The sequence below is a fragment of the Apodemus sylvaticus genome, chromosome 9 (genome assembly GCF_947179515.1).
Source record: "Apodemus sylvaticus chromosome 9, mApoSyl1.1, whole genome shotgun sequence".
Classification (NCBI taxonomy): domain Eukaryota; kingdom Metazoa; phylum Chordata; class Mammalia; order Rodentia; family Muridae; genus Apodemus; species Apodemus sylvaticus.
This window is the reverse complement of record NC_067480.1, coordinates 69,729,497-69,737,515: the sequence shown is the minus strand read 5'-3', so window position 1 is coordinate 69,737,515 and position 8,019 is coordinate 69,729,497. Positions and strand designations below refer to the sequence as shown.

Sequence of the window (8,019 nt, the reverse complement as noted above, 5' to 3'; positions counted from 1 at the left end):
TAAAAGGAGTTCCACAACATGTCAGAGTAAACCTGGCTGGACCATTGCAAGGATGTCAAGCTGTGGCAAATGCCATAGACTTCTTAAAATCATACAGAGTTAGACTTAGAGAAGGTAGTATTACCTATTAAAGGCACCTATTAAAAGTAAATATTATGGGGTGAAGAGACAATTTAAAAATATAAGGTCTTTTGGAAGATAAAATACCAATCTCCCAATTATATCAGAACCAAGGCAACCAAGGTCTCCAACAAGACACTTGTTTGGGCAAGCTCCTCTCAGACCTTTTTTAGGGTTGGGCAGACCCAATGTGACTTCCCCCAGCTCACTGTTCTAAAAGAATACCAGCCAGCAACCTGATCTGTCTGCCTCATTGAAGAACAAGAAGAACTGGTTTCCAGCCTTCAGGGGAGGGGTTTGGCCTGCCTTTGTATCTTGAGAGAGGTGAATTAAAGATGGAGAGCTGAACCAGAAGCCATGTTTCTGTCTCTCTCCCTGTGTTTTCTCTTGCAACCCGTTTCTATACCCATCTCTCCTTCCAGGGAACCCACCATTAGAATGTAGGAGCTGGACTCTACATACAGTGCCCAACGTGGATTATAACTGGAAACAGAGAGGCGAAATGAGGTTTGTTGTCTTGAATGTGGAGCTCCATGAAAAAAGGAAAAAAGTTTCTGTATCTGGCACGATAAGCAACAGGGTATTAATTTAGCGCTAACAATGTCATTTATTTGTAAAGGATGCTGCTACAGGAGTGCGTACAGGTACAGGCTAGACTGAATAAGTGTAAGCCCCACACTGAATCAGCTAGGGTGTGACAACGAAATGGAACAGGAAATTAATTTAGTTAGGCATTTGTCCACAGTCTAAGAACTGTACCAGACAAGAGAAATAGGCCATAAAATATATAAAACAAAATAAAAAGAGTAAAAAACAAAACAAACAAACAAACAAAAAATTTTCTAGAAACATGAAGGAAGAAGAAGAGAAGCAAAATGGATTTGGTTACATTGCAGGCGTGCTTCAATTTCTATGTCTTCAATGTACCGATTGTTCACGTGTATGTTTATTTGTCCATGTTTTCTGTGAATGACTGTTTGTTTGTTTCATGTTAAAAAATAAAAACTGGTAAAAATTTCATATTCTGGTGCCTCTTGAACCACCGCTGGCTAATTTAAAGCCATGGTGCTGCAGCAGGCAGCATGCTCAACTTTTTTTCTTAAAGAGCCAGTAGCCTCCAGTTAGGGAAAACTCTGGTTTAACTTATAAGATTTATGTAATTGCTTTGTTCTTGTTTTTAATGGGTCTTAATGGTATCAGGTTTTACATGTCTTAACTATGGAGTTATAGATATAGAGGCTGTTTTTGGCTGATGGCTTGGAATTGCAGCCATTTAGAGCACATGGCAACCCGCTAAGTTTGGGCATTTCACTCGAATGAGCAGGGAAGAGGCCAGAGTTGAGTCCCTGCCATGCGGGGGCGGGTGGCCTGGGCAGCAGCTGCAGAGTGCAGCAGCATGGCCTCAACAGCAGGCCTGGGGTAGCCTTGGCAACAGACGCCTGTGCTGTGTGCCATGGCCCCCATGGGCATCTGCTTGTCCCCACTGGGGGTGGCCGTCTTTTTCTCTCTAAGGCTGGGGAGGATGAGCTGCCATGTTGCACAGCCTGCAGCGCAGCACACTAGAGCTGGCTCCAGCCAAAATACAAGTGCTGTGCTGCCTAGAGGTAGCAACGCAGTGGCTATGACTCTAGACTCGAGCCAAGTGGCCTCCATCTCCCCCCCCCCCCCAGCCCGGCATGTCCGTCCCCTGGGCCATGGTTTTCCAAGCGGCACCTAGCAGCCAACTTACAGCTAGTATAAACCACGGAGATCTGACTGCTTAATTAAAACAAAGCATGAGTTTCTGGCCAAAAAATATTTTGGCGGACTCATACAGGTATGATTCAAAATACAATTCAAATATAGCCTTATCTTATGTAAGAAAAAATGTTTTGTCTCTGCTTCAATACAAGAAGCTGGGATCTTAGATTTTTTAATATATTTTATTTATAGAATTTTTTTTATTTTATAAAATATTTGTTTATAAAAATATTTTGTTTATAGAAAGAAACAGGCCTTTGCTTATGGGTTTTTTTTAAATTTTTAAATAAATAATTTTCAAAGGGGTTAAGATATATTAATTGGCTTTTTCTTATATTAACCTCATCTTGAGCTTGCCACAAGAGGACTAGAACCTCTGTTTTGAAGGTAGAAAACATTTGTTCCTTGTTTCAAGCAGCAATCAAATTAATTATTATTAATGGTTGATCTATTACATGGCAAGTTTTTTTAGGCAAAATTAATAGTTGTTATCCAAAAAATAAGTTGTTGCTATTTGCTTTATATTTCTATACATACATCCCATGAAGGTTATATCAACTGTGGGAGTAAAATTTGTATAGTTAGATCACATGTTATCCCTTTAAGTTTCTCCCTGCTTCAGCACAGATAACTGACTTGGGTGCTATAGCAGATATTTTTAAGATCTTAAATATCAAGCCTTTAATAATAGTAAATATATATATCATGGTTTACCATTGCTTAAAATTGTTCCATTTTTAATACTGCTAATTTTTTAATTTTTACAATTGTTTATACAAATGTAATTCAAATTTCAAAGGATATGTTCTCTAAATGACTGTCCTTTAGATATTTGAAAGCTAATCCAAAGGCTGGAGAGACAGCCATGGGTGCTGGGAGCCAAACTCTTATATTTTATAGTTGTAAGCCTGGAGAGATGGCTCAGCCATTAAAGGCCAAGCCCATTAAAGGCTAGGCCCTTGTTCATGGAGCATGGGAGTTTATGTTCCAGCAACCACATGGTGGCTCACAACCACCTCTGATGAGATCTGACGCCCTCTTCTGGTGTGTCTGAAGATACAATATACTTATATATAATTAATCTTTAAAAAGGTGCCTGGGCAAGACCCCTTAAGGCAAGGCACATAAAGTTTGTATCCCAAACAGGCTATATAGAAACATTTGGGTGTACAAGCATATTTATTATTTATATCATCAAAAGGGTAATGGCTTAAAAATAATTTTGTATTTTTATGCACATCAAATTATAAAGATTTGTTCTTGATGTCCTCAATTTCTACATAATGGTGTTGATTCTAGAGGACTTAATTAATTTTTACAGATAAATGATACTCCTATTTCTAATTTAAAAATTAAAATATGTGCATACTACTATGATTCATTTTGGGGGCATTCTAGTTGCAAATACTCTAACAAAAAGCAACTGGGAATGCTACATTTATTTTCTATAATTACATAGTTATTGTCTATGTTATGGTATATGCTTAGTGTTCCAACTTAGATGGGAACAAACAATAGAACTGGCCATTTAATAAATAAAGGTTATTCATTTGAGATATCTTTCACAATTTGATTCTTTGTTATCCTCAAAGATGAGGTAATATAGAACATTTAAAAAAACAGAACAAAACAATATCTTTTTAAAAAAGCAAAAGAGAGGGGAAATGGTATCCCCATGCATATCATTTAAATTATGCTTGTATATTTTTAAGAAAAATTTAAAATGTGGATGCCAAGGAACTGTCTGCTGAATGTATATGGCATCCTATCACTAGGATACTGATGCCTAAGTGAGATGGAAGAATTCACTTATTGGCACATGCCATGATCCTGACTTAATATTGGGAAAGAGAGCATGTCCCCTATGTTTTTTCCACAGAATGCTGCAGAAGCATGCTAGCTGCCAGAGTAATTAGTGTGGTCCTGAAGATAATATTGACTGTGGGCTTGCTGAGTGGTAACAAAAAAAGCTATATTGAATACACTTTAATTGTTAATTGTTCCAGACTAAGTAAACTGCCTTGCTTCAAGCTTTTAGAAATTGTGGGACAGAAAAATTAAAGACTGTTAAACTAACTTAGAAAAATTAATCTAAAGGAGAAATTATAATGACTCATTTGCCTATAGCAGTATTGTGGCAAAAGTCTCTTAAGTGGATTCATTTAAGAGTGTCTCACAAACACAATATACTGACATATTATTAGATAATGGCCCAAATAATTGTACTTGGAAGGAAGCAGTCGCTAACTTGTTTTGACAAAAAAACCAGATATCATTATTCAACCTTTTAACGTAGATCAAGATGCTTAGCTAAAGCATCGTGGCACAGATTGGTTGCTTGCTCAAGCAGGATTTGAAGGAACTATAGATGGCCCTTATCCTCAAGATAGATTAATAAAGTTTTTAGATATGCATGAGGTTGTATTTCCTAATATGATCTTCACAGCCACTACATAATGCTCTTTTGATTTTCATAGATGGCTCTTCTGAAGGAAGAGCTAGATATCTTATTTATAATCAACAGGTGGTTATAAAAACACCTGGGCTCGGCTCAGTTAGTAGAGCTGACAGTGGTATTAAATGTTTTTCAGCCTATAAATAATGCTTTTAATCTTTTTACAATTAGCTTGTATGCTGCAGAATCTGTCCTTTTATTAGAAGCCTGCAGCACATTTACTTTTAATACGCCATCAGGATCTTTGCTTTTACTATTGCAAAACATCATTTTTGCTAGAAATAAATCCCTTCTATATTGGCCGAATAGGAGCTCACTCCAGTCTTCCTGGAGTGTTAGCTAAAGGCAATCATTGCATTGACAGAGCTCTAATATGAGAAGTTTTAATGTTAGAACCTGTTAAATTGGCTAGACATGATCATAACGAGTTCCACCTTTCTAGCCATACATTAAGACTCTGATATGGAATCACATAGGAACAAGCAAAACTGATTATATAACAATGCCCTAACTGCCTTTCCTTATCTTCAGCTCCCCATTTAGGGGTTGATCCACATGGTCTTATGCCCAATCATTTTTTCACAAATGGATGTAACTCACTATGCAAAATTAAAAAATTAAAATTAATACATGCTTGCATTGATACTTGTTCAAGATTTCTTTTCACTTCTCTACTTTTGGGAGAAGCCTCTAAATGTAATCAATCATTGTTCATAAGCTTTTTATACCATGGAATTAACCAAAGTCATTAAGACAGACAATGGGTCAGCCTACACTGGCAATATCTTTATCTCATTTTGTAAAGAATTTGGTATTAAACATGAAACTGGAATTCCTTATAACCCAATGGGCCAAGGAATTGTTAAGTGTGCACATTAACACTCTTAAAACTTGGCTCTTTAAAACAAAGAAGGGGAAACTATACCCTTCTAGATCACCCAAAGCACACCTTGCTTTTGTTTTATTTGTTTCACATTTCTTGCAAACTGATGCTAAAGGTCAGTCTGCAGCAGATCACCATTGGCATCTTGCCTCTTCTAATTCTTATGCCATGGTTAAATGGCAGGACTCTTTAACTAATACATGGAACTGTCCAGACCCTGTTTTAATTTGGAGAAGATGTTCTATTTATATTTTCTCTCAAAAAGAAGACAGAACCCAATGGCTGCCAAAAAGATTGGTATGGCAGATAAATAAAGACGAATCAGCTGGTAAGTGTGACTAATTCAATAATGTTCTTAAAGCTGCTTCTCCCATATTGGTAAAATAGGATCCTTTTCCTCTAGCTGTTAATTTGCAAGCCAGGTTTTATTCCTGAGCTACTAATTTACAACCAAATTAAATACCATGGGCCTTCCAGAGACAGTCCAAGCAGTTTTTTCCTTTTAATCTCTTCTTTTGTGTTTCAAGCAGGTATCTCTCAGATACAGCACTCGAAGGTGGGCTGCTAGAGCAGTGGATTCCAGGACTCAAAGATGGGCTGCTATGAAAACCAGCCAACTCATATTCACAGGGCATTTACTTTATCAGTGAATCTCCAAAGATGGAGCTGCATAGAACTCAGAACTATGCATGTTTGTTAATTAAACAAACATGGGCATCAGTTATGAGGTGTGAGCCAAGGCACTGCAAGGGAAAAAGGAAATGTCTTCCTTCTGAGTTTCCCTGGAAGTAAGCCTGACTGTATAGGGATTGATGTTGAAAAACTGTCCTTAAAATAATAAGGCAGTCTATTTCCCCTCCCCTGAAAAGGACGCCAATTAATATTTAAGGGGGTTGAGGCCAATGATTTTCCTTACTGGTCAAAACCCACTGTCTTTTGACGGATATTTATCCACTGGTTTTTCTTTAAATTAATTAAAATGGAGGAATTGTGACTTCCCCCAGTCCACTGTTCTAAAAGAATAGCAGCCAGCTACCTGATCCGCCCGCCTCATTGAAGAACAAGAAGAACTGGTTTCCAGCCTTCAGGGGAGGGGTTTGGCCTGCCTTTATATTTTGAGAGAGATAAATTAAAGATGGAGAGCTGAACCAGAAGCCATGTTTTTGTCTCTCTCCACGTGTTTTCTCTTGCAGCCTGTTCCTATACCCATCTCTCCTTCCAGGGAACCTGCTGTTAGAATGTAGGAGCTGGACTCTACAACCCAACAGCTGAGGACCGCCCAACTAGGATTCAACAATCAAGGGCTTAGAATAGGGGCAAGACCTTCTTGTTCCATTATCATAAAAGTCCCTAGCTTAACTATTAAGACTGTACCTCTCTGAACTTCAAATTGTTCCCTAAAACTCAGTAGCAAGCACATGTTAACCTAGCTTCATTAACAATGTTATTTTTCCAAATGCTTCCTAAGAAAATTGGTCATTGCTGACAATCTACATTTTTAAGTTCTTCTCTATAGAAGTGATTGAATTATAAATCTGTTCCAGCAGCAATGCCTGAAAGCTATCTAGCATTATTATGATGAGTGTTAGAGATACTGACAGTGAGAGACTGGATGCCCACTCAGAGTTTTCATACAACTCTTAGATTAAGAGGGATAAGAAGGCAAAAAGCAGAGTAAAACTCCATAACATCATGAAGTCCTCAGGACATGTGGATCTAGGGGCCCTCACCAAGGTGTACCCATCATGGCTGTGGTAACTGGTAGGCCTTCTTATATGAATTCTAAAGCCATTTCTTATTACTCCTGCACAGCCCTCAGCATTGATAATCATGTTAGGCCCACTTCTTGCCCTGCTCACCTAAGTTGCCCCATGTGAGGATTGTGTCTCAGACTAACTCTCCCACAGGTTCATCAGTCCCAGTTCGGGATACTTCTAGTCTTTGCTTCCTTCTCATCCTGGGAGCCATTGGGGCCTGTGTGGCACTTAACTGGTGGTTATATCAGGCTACCTGTCTGTTGAGCCACATGGCACCATACTGATGGTCATCTCAGACTCACATATTTTAGGGAATGCTAGGCTACTAAACATTGTGATGTTCATAAGTCAGAACACTAAGTGTAGACGTAGTCTTTCTCCTTGCCACCTACTGACAAACATGTGATACAGCAGTCATATCTGTGATGTTTCTTGGGGCAGAGAAGTTGATTTACTTTTAATTAATAAGAAAATCTATGTATTATACAGATTGATGAGGCAATTTTTACATGTATGCATTGTACAACCTTTAAAATCAAGTACAACTTTTCTGTACTCTCAAGAATCTACCATTGGGGCAATCATACTCAAACTAATTTCTCCTAGTTTTCTGACTATATAATTTAGTATATCATTCTTTTCTGTGGTAGTCCTCAGTGTAGAGCCTCTTGTGTAATGTGGGACCTCTCCCTGATGAATCTACCACCTGTCTCTATTCTACTCTTGATTTCTTTGAGATCAGTGCTTTAAGGTTGCAGATCATGGGGTAATTGACTGTATCTGGCTAATTTAAATTACATAAATGATCTCCAGTTCTCCCTATGATGGGATTTTATTTTGTTTTGTGGTTGAATGATATTCTACTGTATGCATGTGACCCATTATTTTTATTCATTCATCTGTAGATGTTTAATAAGAATTTGCCCATTTCTAGGTATTGTAAATAATATAGCAATAAATGTTGAAATTCATATGGCCCGTTGACAGATTGATTTTATTTTCTCTATATTGTACTTATTGTTGAAATTTCCAGATAGCACAGAAGTTCTTTTATACATTTTGAG

General features: G+C 37.8%; 1 non-coding gene across 1 annotated transcript; it reads right to left on the bottom strand.

The window, feature by feature from the left end:
• Nucleotides 1-7,268: 7,268 nt before the first annotated feature.
• On the bottom strand, nt 7,269-7,397 carry LOC127693145 (small nucleolar RNA SNORA17). The gene has a single exon (XR_007979620.1). It is a non-coding gene; the product is annotated as a small nucleolar RNA SNORA17 (small nucleolar RNA).
• Between the last annotated feature and the right edge of the window lie 622 nt (nt 7,398-8,019).